Below are 20,059 nucleotides of genomic sequence, written 5' to 3'. Positions count from 1 at the left end.
TGATGGGCTGGGAGGAAGTACAAGAAGTGGAAGGACAGTGGTCCAGGCTGAAAGAAGCTATAAATAGGGCTACAAACCTTTATGTAAGGAAAGTAAATAAAAGCAAGAGAAAAAGGAAACTGATATGGTTCTCCAAGCAAGTGGCTGAGAAAATAAAGGCTAAAGAGTTGGCGTTCCAGAAATACACAAAAACTCAAGAACAGGAACACGGGAAGGAATACCGGAGGAAACTGAAAGAAGCCAAGAGAGAGATACGTCTGGCAAAAGCGGAAGAACAAATGGCTAGAAATGTAAGGAGGGGTGACAAAAGTTTCTTCAGGTATATTAGTGAAAGGAGAATGACTAAAAAGGGAATTGTGAGACTAAAAGATACTGCGAAGATAGTGATGAAGGAAAAGCAAATTTGCTAAATAGATACTTTTGTTCTGTTTTCACACAAGAAAATCCTGGAGCAGGACCGCGATGGACTGGAAAAAGTACAAATGATAGTGGAGTGGATACAGCATCATTTACAGAAGAGAGTGTGTATGAACAACTTGTAAAGCTAAAGGTGGACAAAGCCATGGGACCGGACGGGATCCACCCCAGGATATTAAGGGAGCTCAGAGAGGTCCTGGCGGGTCCTCTTAAAGATTTGTTTAATAAATCCTTGGAGACAGGAGATGTTCCGAGGGATTGGAGAACGGTGGAGGTGGTCCCTCTTCATAAAAGTGGTGATAGGGAAGTAGCTGGAAACTACAGGCCGGTAAGCCTCACTTCGGTTATTGGAAAAGTAATGGAAGCGATGCTGAAGGAAAGGATAGTGAATTTCCTGGAAGCCAATAAGTTGCAAGATCCGAGACAACATGGTTTTACCAAAGGGAAATCGTGCCAAACGAATCTCATTGAGTTTTTTGATTGGGTGACAGGAGAATTGAATCAGGGACGAGCTATGGACGTAATCTACTTAGATTTCAGCAAAGCTTTTGACACGGTTCCCCACAGGAGGCTTTTAAATAAACTGGATGGGCTGAAGATAGGACCTAAAGTGGTGAACTGGATTAGGAACTGGTTGACGGACAGACGCCAGAGGGTGGTGGTGAATGGAGTTAGCTCGGAGGAGGGAAAGGTGAGTAGTGGAGTGCCTCAAGGACCGGTGCTGGGGCCGATTCTGTTCAATATATTTGTGAGTGACCTTGCCGAAGGGTTAGAAGGTAAAGTTTGCCTATTTGCGGATGATACTAAGATCTGTAACAGAGTGGACACCCCGGAGGGAGTGGAAAACATGAAAAAGGATTTGAAGAAGCTAGAACAATGGTCTAAGGTCTGGCAATTAAAATTCAATGCGAAGAAATGCAAAGTGATGCACTTAGGGAATAGAAATCCACGGGAGACTTATGTGTTAGGTGGCGAGAGTCTGATAGGTTCAGACGGGGAGAGGGACCTTGGGGTGATATTATCTGAGGATTTGAAGGTGACGAAACAGTGTGACAAGGCGGTGGCTGTATCTAGAAGGTTGTTGGGCTGTATAGAGAGAGGTGTGACCAGCAGAAGAAAGGGGGTGTTGATGCCTCTGTATAAGTCGTTGGTGAGGCCCCATCTAGAGTATTGTGTTCAGTTTTGGAGGCCATATCTTGCTAAGGATGTAAAAAGAATCGAAGCGGTGCAAAGAAAAGCTACGAGAATGGTATGGGATTTGCGTAACAAAACGTATGAGGAGAGACTTGCTGACCTGAACATGTATACCCTGGAGGAAAGGAGAAACAGGGGTGATATGATACAGACGTTCAAATATTTGAAAGGTATTAATCCGCAAACGAACCTTTTCCGGAGATACGAAGGCGGTAGAACGAGAGGACATGAAATGAGATTGAAGGGGGGCAGACTCAAGAAAAATGTCAGGAAGTATTTCTTCACGGAGAGAGTGGTGGATGCTTGGAATGCCCTCCGGCGGGAGGTGGTGGAGAGGAAAACGGTAACGGAATTCAAACATGCGTGGGATAAACATAAAGGAATCCTGTTCAGAAGGAAAGGATCCTCAGGAGCTTAACCGAGATTGGATAGCAGAGCCGGTAGTGGGAGGCGGGGCTGGAGGTTGGGAGGCGGGGATAGTGCGGGGCAGACTTATACGGTCTGTGCCAGAGCCAGTGGTGGGAGGCGGGACTGGAGGTTGGGAGGCAGGGATAGTGCTGGCCAGACTTATACGGTCTATGCCAGAGCCGGTGGTTGGGAGGCGGGGCTAGTGCTGGGCAGACTTATATGGTCTGTGCCCTGAAGAGCACAGGTACAAATCAAAGTAGGGTATACACAAAAGTAGCACACATGAGTTGTCTTGTTGGGCAGACTGGATGGACCGTGCAGGTCTTTTTCTGCCGTCATCTACTATGTTACTATGTTACTATGTATATGATATGGTTTGATATAAATGCAGAAGTACAAAACTCAAAGTACTGGATTTCAGACGTACTGATTCTGGTAAAATGGAGGAATACCTTTAAGAAATTGATGGCATTGGTGGGCATGGGTGAAGTGGAAGCTGCAAACTGCTATAAATATGGCAACTGATCTTTACACAAGGAAAGTAAACAAAAAACAAGAGAAAAGGAAGCCTATATGGTTATCCAAACAAGTGGCTGAAAAAATAAGGGCAAGAAATACAGAAGAATGCAACAAAAGGATCACAGACAAGATTTTTGGATTAAACTCAAAGAAGCGAAGAGGGAAATATGGCTACCGAAAGCAGGGGCATAAGAAAAATGGCTAAAGATGTCAATAGAGGTGACAAGACCTTTTTCAGATATATTGGTGAAAAGAGAAAAGATAGAAATGGAATTAATAGACTGAAATATGCTGAGAATGGCTATATGGAGAGTGATGAGGATAAAGTGAAAATGATAAACAAATACTTCTCATCGGTTTTCATGGAAGAAAATCCTGCAGAAGGATCGCAGTTGTCTGGTGAGGAATTATCTGGGAATGGAGAGGATTATTATTATTATTATTTATTGCATTTGTATCCCACATTATCCCACCTATTTGCAGGCTCAATGTGGCTTACATAGTTTTGTTATGACATTGTTATTACAGAATATTAGATACAGTTAGTAGTGTGTAGAGATTAAGTAGGGAAGAAAGAGGAAGTGATTAGGCGAGTGATAGTAGAAGTGGATTTTCCTAACTGGTTGGGTTGGGAAAGTGAATTAGTGAGGCTGTTGGCTCTCGTTGTAGGCCTTGTTGAAGAAGTATGTCTTCAGAGATTTGCGAAAGTTATTTGTTTCGACAATTGATTTCAGGTCTGTGGGTAGAGCATTCCATATCTGCGTGCTCGTGTAGGAGAAGGTAGTGGCATGCATCAGCTTGTATTTTAGTCCTTTACAGCTGGGGAAGTTCAAATTGAGAAATTTGCGGGATGTTCTTGTGGCGTTTCTGGGAGGTAGGTCCACTAGGTTCAGCATGTAGATCAGGGTGTCTGCGTGAATAATTTTGTGTACAATCATATATATCTTGAACGCAATGAGTTCTTTAAGTGGGAGCCAGTGCAGTTTCTCTCTTAGGGATGTTGCACTTTCATATTTAGTTTCATATTTCCAAATATGAGTCTGGCGGCAGTATTCTGGGCTGTTTGGAGTTTTTTGATAGTCTGTTCTTTGCAGCCCGCATATAGTACGTTGCAGTAATCCAGATGGCTTATTACCATTGATTGTACCAGGGTGCGGAAGACGTATCTCGGGAAGAATGGTTTTACTCTTTTGAGTTTCCACATGGTGTGGAACATCTTTTTCGTCGTGTTCTTCACGTAGGTATCGAGAGTGAGGTTTCGATCAATAGTAACTCCGAGAATTTTCAGGTTTTGTGAGACTGAAAGAGAGCAGTATGGTGTGATTATGGTGGAGAAATTTCTTGTGTTATGTTGTGAGGTGAGTACAAGACATTGTGTTTTTTCTGCGTTAAGTTTTAGTTGGAATGCATCCGCCCAGGTGTGCATGATTTGGAGGCTTTGGTTGATCTCGTTGGTGATTTCATTTAGATCATGTTTGAACGAGATGTAGATAGTGACATCGTCTGCATATATGTAAGGATTGAGGTTTTGATTGGCTAGAAGTTTGGCTAACGGTATCATCATTAGGTTTAATAAGGTTGGTGAGAGGGAGGATCCTTGGGGTACTCCACATTCGGGTGTCCTTGGGAGTGATCTGTCCGCATTCGTTGTTACTTGGTATGATATTGTGGTCAGGAATCCTTTGAACCATTTGAGAACTGTGCCTCCTACTCCGAAGTATTCTAGTATATGTAATATTATTTCATGATTAACCATGTCGAAGGCACTGGACATGTCGAATTGTAGGACGAGTATGTTACCAGTTGCGATTGCTTGTTTGAATGAATTCATTGCGGCTACTAGAACAGTTTCTGTGCTGTGGTTTGTCCGAAATCCTGATTGAGGTTCGTGCAGGATTGAGTGTTTATTTAGGTATTCAGTGAGTTGTTTCGTCACTATGCCTTCCTTGAGTTTGGTTATGAGTGGGATCGATGCTACTGGGCGGTAGTTGGTTAAGTCCATTGTGTTCTTCTTAGCATCTTTCGGTAGCGGAGTTAGTAGGATGTTTCCTTTATCCGTGGGGAAGAGCCCATTTTGAAGCCTATGGTTTACGTGGTTCGTGAGGTCTGTTTTGAATTGTTTGGGTGCGGATCTTATTAGACTATTAGGGCATTCACGAAAGAAAGTGTTTATAAACAGTTTAAGAAACTGAAAGTGGACAAATTTATGGGGCCGGATAGGATACATCCCAGGATATTGAGAGAGTTCAGTGAAGTCCTGGCGGGACCTCTTAAGGATTTATTTAATAGATCTTTAGAGAGACAGGAGCAGTTCCTTGGGACTGGAGATGAGCTGATGTGGTTCCTCTTCACAAAAGAGGAGACAGGGAAAAAGTGGGAAACTACAGGTTGGTAAGCTTCAAGTCAGTGGTAGGAAAAAATAATGGAGTCACTGTTGAAGGAAAGGATACTTAACTTCCTGGAAGCCAACAGGTTATAGGATCCGAGAGCATGGCTTCACCAAAGGAAAATCCTGCCAAACAAATCTTATTGACTTCTTCGACTGGGTGGCCAAAGAATTGGATGAAGGATGCGCTCTAGATGTAATCTACTTGGATTTCAGCAAAGCCGCTGATATGGTCCCTCACAGAAGACTCATGAATAAGCTGAGAGAGCTGAACTTAGGATCCAAAGTAGTGAACTGGATTGGAAACTGGTTGACCGACAGGCAGCAGAGGGTGGTGGTAAATGGAATCTGCTCCAATGAAAAGAAGGTGAGTAGTAGAGTGTCTCAGGGGTTGGTGCTGGGGCCAATTCTGTTTAATATATTTTTGAGCAACATTACTGAAGGATTTGAAGAAAAAGTTTGACTTTTTGTGGATAACACGAAGATAGCCAATAGAATGGATAAAGTAGAAACCATGAGAAGGGATTTCCAAACGTTAGAAGAAAGGTCAAGGGTTTGGCAGTTAAAATTTAATTTGAAAATCCAACTAATCTTTAACACACATGGTAATGCTCTGAGTGAGTAGATATCTATTCACACACTCTAATTATATAACAAGATATCTTGTGTGAACTGTAGTTAAAATTTAATGCCAAGAAGTGCAGAGTGATGCACTTGAGGCGCAGAAATCCAAAACAGATACCAGATAGGAGGGGAGATTTTGGTAAGCTTGGCTCAGGAGAGGGACCTTGGAATGATGGTTGTGAAACAGTGCGAGAAGGCGGTGGCCATCGCCAGAAGGATGCCAGCCTACAGAGAGAGGGTGTTGATGCCCCTCTACAAATCATTCGTGAGGCCCCACTTGGATTATTTTGTTCAGTTTGGAGGCCATATCTTACTAAGGATATAAAAAGATTTGAAGTGGTTCAAAGAAAAATGATGAAAATGGTATGGAAAATGCTTTGCAAGACATACGAGGAGAGACATACTGACCTGAACATGTATACCCTGGTGAAAAGGAGACATTCAAATATTTGAAAGGTATTAATCCGCAAACAAACTTTTTCCAGAAACTGCAAAGCACTAGAACTAGAGGACATGAATTGAGGTTGAAAGGGGGCAGACTCAGGAATAACGTCCGGAAATATTTTTTAATGGAGAGGGTGGTACATACCTGGAATGCCCTCCCGTGGGAGGTGATGGAGATAAGAACTGCAATGGAATTCAAGAACGCATGGATAAACACAAAGGAATCCTATTTAGAAGGAATGGATCCAAAGAAGCTTAGCGGAGATTAGGAAGCAACACCAGTAATTGGGAAGCAAAGCTAGTACTGGGCAAATGTTTACGGGCTGTGCTCTGATCATGGCTGGACAAATTCTGTTTCAGTAGTTGGAGAACAAGGACAGTGCTGGGCACAGTTCTATGGTCTATACCCTGAAAATGGCAATGACAAATCAAGACCAGGTATACATATGCAGTATCACATACCATATAGATGGAGTTTATCTTGTTGGGCAGACTGGATGGACCATACAGGTAGTAGTAGTATTTATCTGCTGTCATTGACTATGTTACTATAGAGCACTGTGCCATGTTCCACGCACTGATTGTATGGGGTAAAATGGGGGAGCATGGGGGGAAGAGGGATGCTGGGGATGAATTGTGTCTTCAATTTGTTGCCTGATCTATTGTTTGCATGTTTATATACTCTTATAAAAATGATTTAAACAAACAAACAAAACAAAACATGGCATCTAGGCAGGGAAAGCACATGATCGATGTATATATTCTTTGATGGATTTCTTTGTATTTTGGAAGGTATTTTATATTTGTTATATATGTTAACTTGTTATCTGCTTTAATCTTTATTTATTTATTTTAATTATTAATAAGTAAACAATTTATAATACCTCTCTATCGCTCCATGGTGTGGTTACACCTTGACTATTCCATGCAATTCTGATTGCTACATGTCAAAATAGATATAGTGGGATTAGAAAATGTACAGAAAAGGGTGACCAAAATGATAAAAGAGAGGAAACAATATCCTAAGAGGAAAGACTAAAGAGGTTAGGGTCCTTTCGCTGGGCTGCTTTGCATTTAGCGTGCGCTAAATCTATTAGTAAAAGGAGCCCTGTGAATGCTCAAAGTATCTACACCCCAACTTCAGTCGCTTTCGGAAGTTCTTAACAGCCTAGTTAATTGGTCCCTGAGGCAGGCTGCCCAAGATCATTTGCCGACACCCAGCCCATGATCAGTGGCGTAGCTAGCCAGGGGAGCGGCTGCTCCCCCAAACGGAGTTCTTCTGGCACCAGCGCCTATTTTTTTTCATTGTGCAGCACTGAAAATGTGCACCGGCGGAAGTCCGCTCTCGCTCCTCCTGCACCGTCAACCTTGCTACGCTTCTGCCCATGATTGCCATTATTCTTTTAAAGAAATTATCTGTAAGTCATCATATTATCAAATACAAATCACTCAAATTCAAATTATTATTTACAAAAGTCTACATCACTGTGATATCGTTAACTGTAAGCTAGTTCCCCATTTTCTTTATTTCAAATAATGGTAGTTTTACAGTGCAAACATTTTTGAACGTTTGAAAATCGCTAGCAGGCTTATTTTTGAAAGAGAAGGACACCCATCTTTTGACACAAATTGCAAGATGGGTGTCCTTCTCACAGGGTCGCCCAAATCGGTAAAATGGAAAGCCGATTTTGGGCATCCCCAAATGCTGTCCGTTGCAGGGACGACTAAAGTTCCCCGGGGGGGGGGGGGGGTGTCGGAGGCATAGCAAAGGCGGGTCTTGCACATGCCTAACACATGGGCGTCCTCGACCCATAATGAAAAAAAAGGCGTCCCTGAAAAAAACACTTGGACAACTTTATCTGGTCCTTTTTTTTACACGACCAAGCCTCAAAAAGATGGCCGAACTGACCAGATGACCTCCCCTTACTCCCCCAGTGGTCACTAACCTCCTCCCACCCTCAAAAAAATTTTTTTAAAATATTTTTTGCCAGCCTCTATGCCAGCTTCAAATATACCCAGCTCCATGACAGCAGTATGCAGGTCCCTGGAGCAGTTTTGGTGGGTACTGCAGTGCACTTCAGGCAGACGGACCCAGGCCCATCCCCCCCTACCTGTTATACTTGTGGTGGTAAATGTGAGCCCTCCAAAACCCACCTGAAACCCACTGTACCCACATCTAGGTGCCCTCCTTCACCCTTAAGGGCTATGGTAGTGGTGTACAGTTAGGGGTAGTGGCAGAGGCGTAGCCAGGTTTTGACATCAGGGGGAGCAGACTTTTGTAAAATAGGCGCCAGTGCGAGGCTGATGGGCCGGGAGAGATGAAAGGGTTAAAATCCTCATAGGCATATATGTGTGGTCAGTGACTCAGTTGTTTGGGTAGGGTAAGGTGGAGTGAGGTGGGCCTAGAGTGGGGTTGGGGTAGGGCAGGGCTAGGTAAAATCCTTAGGGTGAAGGCAGCACCCATGTCAGCAGCAATGGGACATTGAGGGCACTTTTGAACACAGCAGTGAAGGACCCCTTCACTGTGTCTCTGGTGCATCTGCACTAGTCATTTTCCCCTAGTATCTCTATTACTGAAGGTATTTACACTGAATACACTCCAGGGAATTATGTACCAAAAACATCCACATACTGTACCACAATAATACTAATTATTAAACAGAATAGTATTTACAGTATTCTGTAAATATATGCAGGTACTTTTAAAACTTGGCTCCCAGTCAGTCCTAGCTCTCTAGTCCAGCATCTTCCTGTTGGCCACGTGAACAGTGATGTTCAGCAGCACTGTAACAAAATGTACAAACTTAGACTGTAAGCCTCCAGAGGCAGGAAAATACCTGTTGTAGCTAAATGTAAATCACCTCCAGCTACTACGATGAGAGGTATGAGCTAAATACAAATCCAAAGTCCAGTACCAGGTATATTGTGAATACAAAACCCTACAAAAGTTACTCAGGACCTATAGAGGAACTCTAGCATACCATAATAGCACTAAACTTCCAGGAATTTTTATTTTATTTATTTATTGCATTTGTATCCCACATTTTCCCACCTATTTGCAGGCTGAATGTGGCTTACAGAGTTTTATTATGACATAATCATTTCTGGGTATCAGATACAATTGGTGATGTACAAAGATTAAGTAAGGGAAAAAGAGGGGAGGTGTTAGGTAGGATAGTATAGAAGATGGTCTTTCATAACTGGGTGGTTAGTGAGGTAGTTTGTAAGGCTATGGGTTCTCTTTGTAGGCCTTGTTGAAGAGATGTGTCTTCAAAGATTTGCGAAAGTTAGTACTTTCGTCAATAGTTTTCAAGTCTGTAGGTAATGCATTCCACAATTGCGTGCTTATGTAAGAGAAGGTGGTGGCGTGTATCAGCTTGTATTTTAGTCCTTTACAGCTGGGGAAGTGCAGATTGAGAAATTTGCGGGATGATTTTATGGCGTTTCTGGGAGGTAGGTCCACGAGGTTTAGCATGTAGATTGGGGCGTCTGCGTGAATGATTTTGTGAACAATCGTGCAGATCTTGAATGCAATGCGTTCTTTGAGTGGGAGCCAGTGAAGTTTCTCTCTTAGGGGTTTTGCACTTTCATATTTAGTTTTTCCAAATATGAGTCTGGCGGCGGTATTCTGGGCAGTTTGGAGTTTTTTGATAGTCTGTTCTTTGCAGCCAGCGTACAGTGTGTTGCAGTACTCCAGATGACTTATTACCATTGACTGTACCAGGGTACGGAAGATGTATCTCAGGAAGAAAGGTTTTACTCTTTTGAGTTTCCACATGGAGTAAAACATCTTTTTAGTTGTATTTTTCACGTGGGTATCGAGTGTGAGGTTTCGATCAATGGTAACTCCAAGAATTTTCACATTTTGTGAGAGGGGGAGAGAGCAGTATGGTGTGGTTATAGTGGAGTAGTTGTTTGTGTTGTGTTGTGAGGTGAGTACAAGACATTGTGTTTTTTCTGCGTTGAGTTTTAGCTGGAATGCATCCGCCCAGGAGTGCATGATTTGGAGGCTTTGGTTGATCTCGTTGGTGATTTCGTTTATATCATGTTTGAATGGGATGTAAATCGTGACATCGTCTGCATATATGTATGGGTTGAGATTTTGATTGGCTAGAAGTTTGGCTAATGGTATCATCATTAGGTTGAAGAGGGTTGGTGAGAGGGGTGATCCTTGGGGGACTCCACATTCAGGTATCCATGGGGGTGATATGTCTGCGTTCGTTTTTACTTGGTCTGATCTTGTGGTTAGGAATCCTTTGAGCCATTTGAGAACTGTACCTCCTACTCTGAAGTATTCTAGTATATGTAGTAGTATTCCATGATTAACCATGTCGAAGGTGCTGGACATGTCAAATTGTAGGAGGAGTATGTTGTTACCGGTTGCAATTGCTTGTTTGAATGAGTTCATTGCGGACACTAGTACTGTTTCAGTGCTGTGATTTGACCGAAATCCTGATTGAGACTCGTGCAGAATTGAGTGTTTATTCTGAATCACACAACAAGGGTCTATCTAGGAAAAGACAGCACTGTAAATATTGCAGTCGGTACTAGAACTCAATACATCTATTGAGAAAACTAAGCAAGCTGGATTAATACAGATTGATCCTACACAGGAATTCAGTGCTTAACAGAATACCTAGCCTCTTTCACACACAGACCCTCACCAAATACAGAATAAGTAATCATAACCTAAAAATAGAAACATATAGACAAATTAATCTGAACCCCCAAGAAGCCAGAGTCTGCAACACCAGAAAAGTAGAAACAATGATATGTACCCCCCTGTCATGTGCAAAACAAAGTTAGTAGCTGCAAATTTAAAAAACTGACATATTCCAATCACTTTATTAGACATTAACAAATACAAATAAAACAACAAAAACCCAGAAAATAAGGTGATATCTTTTTATTGGACTAAATAACATTTTTTTGCTCGTCTCCCCATCCAGCTTCACTCTATTACTCTCACTCTTCTCCCCCATCCAGCATTACCCCATCTATCTCTCTTTTCACTCATCACCCTATCTCTCTTTCCCCATCCAGCATCTCTCACTCTTCCTCCCCATCCAGCATTACCCCATCTTTCTTTTTTGTCAGAATCCAGCATCACTCTCTCTCTCTCTCTCTCTCTCTCTCTCTCCTTGAATGATGCTCACATCCATGACACACTACATACATGACCCTCATGGACCTTTGATCTGATACAGTATATCAGTTCTTATATATTAAATGTAAACATGTTCTGCATCCACAAAAACCCTATCTCCCCCCACCTCCCAATAATAGGTGCAGATTGTAATTAGCACATTATCATACAAAAAAAGAATTCTGATTCTCATATTATCTCAGTAATAGCGAAATATATTTTTCCACTACCAGGCACATTGTGAAATAACACAAAACTTGAAAAAAATCCTAACTCAACATACATATAGAAAATCTACCATAGAACAGTAGGACTGATTCCTATGATTTAAACAACAAGAACCCTGTGTAAGAACAGGCAGCACAACAAACAATACATAGAGCGCTAGAATACCAATACACCTACCAATGGTACAACAGAAGAAGTGGGACTGCTACAGAATTCTACACAGAAACTATTTGCCAACAGAATACTACACCTCGGTCACACACCAAATACAGAACAAGGGATCACAAATTAGAAATATAAAGACAAAAACTGAACTGGGAAACCGAAGAAGTCGAACTAGGTATGTACCATAACATAGGAAAAATAAAAACAGAAATGCGTTTCCTCTTGTACTGACATCCATGATGCACATTTCCCAAAGCTAACATTCCACCAAATAAATTCAGATAAAACACTTTTTTTCCTACCTTTGTTGCCTGGGTACTTTATTTTTCTAAGCATATTGTTTCCAGTTTCTTCTTTTCTGTTTTCCTGTTTGTCTTCTGCTCTCTTTCCAGTAAGTGCAGTCCATTTGTCCTTTCTCCACGTTACTCTTATAGTTTCCTATTCCCTCACTATATCTCTCTAATATATTGCCTCTCTCTTTCTGTTTTCTGTCTCTCCCCTCAAATTTCACCTTCTCGCTCTTCAGTCCTCCACCTATATTTCACTTGCCAGTACCTATCAACTTTCCATGTCCTCCTCTCCCCCCTACATCTCCTGTGCCACTCCATCCCTGGCCTCCTAATCCCTTCTCTTTCACCTACTCCTCATTAGTACAATTCATCCCTCTGTACTTAACTATCCTCTCCTTGAGATCCCCCATGGTCTCTCCCACATGATTCCACCATGACAAATATCTCCCCCTCCCTCTCCCTTCTTACACCCTTGTAGCCCAGTATCTCTCTGCCCCTCCCCTCTCCTCCACCACTATGGTCCAGCATTTCCCTGTCCCCTCTCCCTTCTCTTCCACCCCTATGGTCCAGAAATTCCCTTTCTCCTCCCCCCTTCCTCCTTATGGTCCAGCAACTCCCTATCCCTTCTTCCTTTCTCTCCACCCCTATGGTCCAGTAACTCCCTATCCCCTCTACACCTATGGTCAAACAACTTTCTGTCCTCTCTCTGCCCCTCCACTTTTATGGTCCAGCAATTCTCTGTCCTCTCTTTCTTTCTTTCCCTCCACCCCAATGCTGCAGCAACTCCATGTCCTCTCTTTCTTTTTCCTCCTTATGGTCCAGCAGCTCCTTGTCTCCCCCCACCCCCTCTCTCTCCCTTCCCACACCTCAAAGGGAAGCTTCAGTGTTCAGCAGGGCAGCAGCTCAAGAACCTACTCAGGAAATCCAGTCTGGTGCCAAGAGAAGTGACTACACATATCCCAGTGTCATGCACCTTTCCAGGTTGTGTAAGTGTCAAAACTGCACAGTAAAAATAAAAGCCTGCTAAGCATGGTTTAGCCCCTATACAACCCAGGAAGGAGCACCGCATCAAGGTTTGTGTACCTGCATCTCCTGTGAGTCCAGCATCTCTCCCCTTCTCTTACTTACTCTCTCCATCCCCCTATGACCTTCCATCTTCTTCTTCCTCTCTCCCTGGTCCCCTAACCAGTAGTCTCGTATCTCTTCTATCCCCCTACCCCTGCAGATCTAGCACCTCTCCCCTTCCCTCCCTCTTGCTCCCCCCCCCCCATGGGTTCAGCACATCTCCCTTCTCCCCAATGAGTCCAGGACCTTTCCCTGTTCTTCCCTGAGTCCCCCTGGAGTCCAGAACCTCTCCTTCTGCCCTCAGGCCCCCCCCCCATGAGTTCAGCAGCTCTTCTTCTCATTCCCTCAGCCCCCCATGAGTCCAGTAACTCTTCCTCTCATTCCCTCAGCCTCTCCCTGAGTCCAGCAACTTTCTCTTTATCCCTCAGCCCCCCCCCCCCCCCCGTGACTCCAGCACCACTTTCTCTTTATCTCTCAGGTGTCTCCTGAATCCAGCACCACACTCACTTTTTTCCTAGCCCTCCCTTGAGACCAGCACTGCTCCTTTATCCCTCAACCTCATCCTGAATCCAGTACCTTCTTCTTCCCTCAACCCCCCCCCCTTCCCACCTTCCCAAGTCCAGCACCTCTTTGTGTATTTGTGTATCTAAAATGTAACCTTCTACAAAACATGAAGTGAAGATGTGATTCTATGAGCCCCAATGAAAGGAGAGTTTAATTTTACTTCCATTTAATTTCAATATATTCCATCAACTTTATAACACCTGGCTTCCCAAGGCTGATTACAACAGTTAAGATGAACCCATCAAGAAACAGGATATCCTCACAGAAATTTAATCTGTAGTGTATAGAACAGTGTAGAAAAAGGATTTAAAAAATACAGAGTTTTAACTGCTGTTTCTACCAGCTACACTAATTTTTTTAAGCTATTGTAATGATACTCAATTTTTATTTCATATAATGGGCTAGATAGGCTCACTCACCCTGTCTTCTGTTTGTATCCAACTTCCTTGGCTGATACCATCTTCTGTTCTCAATCTAACCTTTTCCTCCCCTTCCAAATCCCTCAAACCTGCTTTTCTTTAGCAGCCCCTGCAGCGATAAGCTGTCTGAGCCGGTGCCGAATGCTTCCCTCTGCTACGTCCCACCCTCGCGTACACAGCAAGTTGTGTCAGAGGGGCGGAGCAGAAGGAAGCATCAGATGCCGGGCTCACTCAGGCAGCCTGTGATCCCTGCAGGAAACAGCAGCAAGGAGGGACTGCTAGAGAAAGCAGGTTTGAGGAACCGAGGGGGATGGGAAAGAGAAAGCGAAAGCGCCGGTGTTAATCTGCTAGGCTGGGGGGGGGGAGTTTTGAGGAAGAAGAGGTTCAGGACGGTTGTTTTGGTACGATATGGGAAAGGGGAGAGAGAGAGAAAGGGGAGAAGAAGTGTTAGTCTGACTGCAGCAAAGTTTAAAATAAAATCCATGCTGCTGTGTGGTGGCTCAGCAGCAGGCGAGGTAGGCGCCGTTTGGTTTGTAATCTGATTAGGGGAGCGGCCGCTCCCCTTGCGCCCCACCTAGCTACACCACTGGGTAATGGGTTTTGGGGGGTTCAGCACACAAGGTAAGGGAGCTATGTAACTGGGAGCTTTTTCTGAAGTCCACTGCAGTGCCCCCTAGGGTGCCACACTACGAATGCTGGCTCCTCCCATGACCAAAGGGCTTGCATTTGGTCGTCCTTGAGATGGGCTTACTTAGCTTCCATTATCGCCGAAAATCAGAAGCGACCAAGTTTAAGGACGACCATCTCTAGGGACGACCTAAATGTCAAGATTTGGGCATCCCCACCCATATTATTGAAACTAAAGATGGACACCTATCTTGTTTCGATAATACGGGTTTCCCCACCCCTTCGCCAGGACGTCCTGTGAGGACGTCCTCAGGAAAAACTTGGCCGCCCCCTTTTGATTATGCCCCTCCACATGGTCATGCTAAAATGTCTGTAGCTTCACTGTGTTTAAAGATAATCTCATTCCATTCAGCACATAAATGTAAATAGTAACAGCAAATCAAGCTGTAAAATTTCATACTGAAATTCCAAGTGGTTGTTGAAAAAACAGCAACAAATTCTACAGAGTTACTGTTTTTTGCCTCACCCTGTAGATATAGAAGGGAAAGTCTGAAGAACTCTCAAGTGGAAGATTTTTATTTATTTATTATTAGGGGAAAGGGAATTGGGACTTAATATACCACCTTTCTGTGGTTTTTGCAACTACATTCAAAGTGGTTTACATATTCAGGTACTTATTTTTGTACCAGGGGCAATGGAGGGTTAAGTGACTTGCCCAGAGTCACAAGGAGCTGCAGTGTGAATCAAACTCAGTTCCCCAGGATCAAAGTCCACTGCACTAACCACTAGGCTACTCCTCCACTAGGATTTATTTACTGCCTTTTTGGAGGAATTCACTCATATATTTTATCACTTCATATACAATTTTGTTTTTACTATTAGAAATATCAGGTTTATTTTCTTTTTCCTAACTTCATGACTCAGTTGTGTACAGAGGATAACAGAGAGGGGGTCTGGACAATATACCCATATTTAATAAGTGGGCCACTGATTTTCACAGCCTCTGTACCCAGTTAAATAAGGAAAATTAACTACCCTCAACTCAGTTAAAATTATGTATGCTCTTCCTAAATTCCAAGGTTGTATCCTGGGACATGTTCAGATTACAGAGGGTTATTTTCCCACAAAATGTACCTCCAAGAAACAGACGGTGAGTGACTGAACATACAATCTACTTCAGCACTATTCAGAGAAGCACACATATACCAAAAAGTCATATGTGAAAAGAAGCCACTGTTTTGCACCAGAAAATACTTTCTTAAAATTTCCTGATTAAAAAAACTCAGAAAATGTTGGAGTGACTCTCACCTGCATTTACAGTCTGGAAGAGAAGACAAGTCAACAGAAGGATAAAGCCAAGATGACAAAAGCGAGCTCTTCTCCAAGAAGTTATATGAAACTCCATCTCTAGGACCTCTGAAAATAATACAATCATATTACCAACAATACAGTGAAATTAAGCTACACTGATATCAAGAGAAGTTGAGGCCCAGGGACAGAATGTTTCAGCATGACATCTCCAATTGTGTGTGCATCTATTGGGGGGTATCTCAATCGTGGAATAGAGCAGGGTTTACTGATATAGTGTTATAGAGAACGAATGGGAGAGCTGCTGCAATTGCCAGCCTTGATCTAGGCCTGTGCCTGAGATCACCCCACAGGTGCAGCAACACTTCTTCTGTAAGTCTGTAGCATGGGGCCTTTCAGCAATTGTGCATTTGACAGACCTTGTGATGCTCTCTCCCTTGCATAGACTTTTATAGTGACAGGAAGCTTGTGCCAGAAAAGGTGGGACATTTCATGGCTTGCTAGTGCACAAGTGCTGGAAGAGTCCACGCTGATAATTACTTAGAGAAGAAGCAATGTTCCAGCTGTGGGGGCTAAATAAAGTACAGCGGTTGGATGTAAGCGGGCACATAAGAGAAGGTGAGGATCCAGGCCAAGGGTACTGCAGAATGGGAAGACATTTCTGGTGATTCCAGGAGGGACCATTACTCTCCCCCCCCCCCCCCCCCCCCCTCCACTTTTGCTTATAGATGCCCATAACTGAATCCCAACCATATATCTTCAGTACCAGAATGGTGTGGTCAAATGCTTTGCTCTGGGCACACCTGGTTTTATAAAATGAGGTTTATGTTAGATTTGATGATGGAAATTTACTTTGAAATGTGAAAATGGTAACAGTCCTGCAGCACCACCCATCCCTCTTCTATCCTATATTTAAAGGAAGGCGCCCTGTAGGGTTACAGGCAGTGGTGTGCTGGTAAATTTTTAACAACAAGCTCTCTCCCCCAGTATAGCCAGCCTTGCAATTCTGTGGGGGGGGGGGCAGAGGTCCCAGTCTACCTCTGCGCCCCCCCCCCCCCCCTCAACAAAAAGAATTGCAGGCTGGCTATACTGGGGGAGAGAGCTTGTTGTTAAAAATTTACCAGCACACCACTGCCTGTAACCCTACAGGGCGCCTTCCTTTAAATATAGGTAGAAGGGAGATGGTGGTGCTGCAGGACTGTTACCCATTTTCACAAAATTTCAAAAGTAAATTTCCATCATCAAATCTAACATAAACCTCATTTTATAAAACCAGTGTGCCCAGAGCAAAGCATTTGACCACACCATTCTGGTACTGAAGATATATGGTTGGATTTCAGTTATGGGCATCTATAAGCAAAAGTGTGGGTGGGGGGGGGGGGAGAATGGTCCCTCCTGGAATCACTAGAAATGTCTTCCCCTCTGCATTACCCTTGCCTGGATCCTCCTTCTCTTATGTGCCCTCTTACATCCACCGCTGTACTTTATTTAGCCCCACAGCTGGAACATTGCTTCTTCTCTAAGTAATTTCAGCATGGACTCTTCCAGCACTTGTGCACTAGCAAGCCCTGAAATGTCCCACCTTTTCTGGCACAAGCTTCCTGTCACTATAAAACCTATGCAAGGGAGAGGGCATCACAAGGTCTGTCAAATGCACAATTGCTGAAAGGCCCCATGCTACAGACTTACAGAGAAGTGTTGCTGCACCTGTGGGGTGATCTCAGGCACAGGCCTAGATCAAGGCTGGCAATTGCAGCAGCTCTCCCATTCGTTCTCTAACACACTATCAGTAAACCCTGCTCTATTCCACGATTGAGATACCCCCCCATAGATGCACACACAATTGGAGATGTCATGCTGAAACATTCTGTCCCTGGGCCTCAACTTCTCTTGATATCAGTGTAGCTTAATTTCACTGTATTGTTGGTAATATGATTGTATTATTTTCAGAGGTCCTAGAGATGGAGTTTTCATGTAACTTCTTGGAGAAGAGCTCTTTTGTCATCTTGGCTTTATCCTTCTGTTGACTTGTCTTCTCTTCCAGACTGTAAATGCAGGTGAGAGTCACTCCAACATTTTCTGGTTTTTTATCAGGAAATTTAAGAAAGTATTTTCTGGTGCAAAACAGTGGCTTCTTTTCACATATGACTTTTTGGTATATGTGTGCTTCTCTGAATAGTGCTGAAGTAGATTGTATGTTCAGTCACTCACCCTGTTTCTTGGAGGTACATTTTGTGGGAAAATAACCCTCTGTAATCTGAACATGTCCCAGGATACAACCTTGGAATTTAGGAGAGCATACATAATTTTAACTGAGTTGAGGGTATAATTTTCCTTATTTAACTGGGTACAGAGGCTGAAAATCAGTGGCCCACTTTTAAATATGGGTATATTGTCAGACCCCCTCTCTGTTATCCTCTGTACACAACTGAGTCATGGAAGTTAGAAAAAGAAAATAAACCTGTATTTCTAATAGTAAAACAAAATTGTATATGAAGTGATAAAATATATGAGTGAATTCCTCCAAAAAGGCAGTAAATAAATCCTAGTGGAGGAGTAGCCTAGTGGTTAGTGCAGTGGACTTTGATCTGGGGAACTGAGTTTGATTCCCACTGCAGCTCCTTGTGACTCTGGGCAAGTCACTTAACCCTCCATTGCCCCTGGTACAAAAATAAGTACCTGAATATGTAAACCACTTTGAATGTAGTTGCAAAAACCACAGAAAGGGTATATCAAGTCCCAATTCCCTTTCCCCTAATAATAATAAATAAAAATCTTCCACTTGAGAGTTCTTCAGACTTTCCCTTCTATATCTACAGGTGAAGCAAAAACAGTAACTCTAAATTTGTTGCTGTTTTTCAGCAACCACTTGGAATTTCAGTGTGAAATTTTACAGCTTGATTTGCTGTTACTATTTACATTTATGTGCTGATGGAATGAGATTATCTTTAAACAGTGAAGCTACAGACTTTTTAGCATGACCACGTGGAGGGGCATAATCAAAGGGGCGGCCAAGTTTTCCTGAGGACGTCCTCACAGGACGTCCCGGCGAAGGGGGGGGAAACCCGTATTATCGAAACAAGATGGGTGTCCATCTTTCGTTTCGAAATACGGGTGGGGATGCCCAAATCTTGACATTTAGGTCGTCCCTAGAGATGGTCGTCCTTAAACTTGGTCGCTTCTGATTTTCGGCGATAATGGAAACTAAGTAAGCCCATCTCAGGACGACCAAATGCAAGCCCTTTGGTCATGGGAGGAGCCAGCATTCGTAGTGTGGCACCCTAGGGGCACTGCAGTGGACTTCAGAAAAAGCTCCCGTTACATAGCTCCCTTACCTTGTGCTGAACCCCCAAAACCCATACCCAGTGGTGTAGCTAGGTGGGCGCAAGGGGAACGGCCGCTCCCTAATCAGATTACAAACCAAAACCGCCTACCTCGCCTGCTGCTGAGCCACCACACAGCAGCATGGATTTTATTTTAAACTTTGCTGCAGTCAGACTAACACTTCTCTCCCTTTCTCTCTCTCTCCCCTTTCCCATATTGTACCAAAACAACCGCCTGAACCTCTTCTTCCTCAAAACTCCCCCCCCCCCAGCCTAGCAGATAACACCGGCGCTTTCGCTTTCTCTTCCCATCCCCCGGTTCCTCAAACCTGCTTTCTCTAGCAGTCCCTCCCTGCTGCTGTTTCCTGCAGGGATCACAGGCTGCCTGAGTGAGCCCGCATCTGATGCTCCTTCGCTCTGCCGCCCCCTGACACAACTTGCTGTGTACGCAGGGTGGGACGTAGCAGAGGGAAGCATTCACCGCTCAGACAGCTTATCGCTGCAGGGGCTGCTAAAGAAAAGCAGGTTTGAGGGATTTGGAAGGGGAGGAAAAGGTTAGATTGAGAACAGAAGATGGTATCAGCCAAGGAAGTTGGATACAAACAGAAGACAGGGTGAGCCTATCTAGCCCATTATATGAAATAAAAATTGAGTATCATTACAATAGCTTAAAAAATTAGTGTAGCTGGTAGAAACAGCAGTTAAAACTCTGTATTTTTTAAATCCTTTTCTACACTGTTCTATACACTACAGATTAATTTCTGTGGGATTCCTGTTCTTGAGGGTTCATCTTAACTGTTGTAATCAGCCTTGGGAGCCAGGTGTTATAAAGTTGATGGAAATATTGAAATTAAATGGAAGTAAAATTAAACTCTCCTTTCATTGGGGCTCATAGAATCACATCTTCACTTCATGTTTTGTAGACGGTTACA

General features: G+C 43.4%; 1 pseudogene; it reads right to left on the bottom strand.

Annotated features, from left to right (window-relative positions):
- Positions 1 to 15,908, bottom strand: part of LOC115466352 — a 168,929-nt pseudogene extending 153,021 nt beyond the window's left edge.
- Positions 15,909 to 20,059: the final 4,151 nt, after the last annotated feature.

This window comes from Microcaecilia unicolor, chromosome 3 (assembly GCF_901765095.1).
Source record: "Microcaecilia unicolor chromosome 3, aMicUni1.1, whole genome shotgun sequence".
NCBI classification, from domain to species: domain Eukaryota; kingdom Metazoa; phylum Chordata; class Amphibia; order Gymnophiona; family Siphonopidae; genus Microcaecilia; species Microcaecilia unicolor.
The sequence above is the reverse complement of the archived record's forward strand: the minus strand, read 5'-3'. Positions and strand labels throughout refer to the sequence as shown.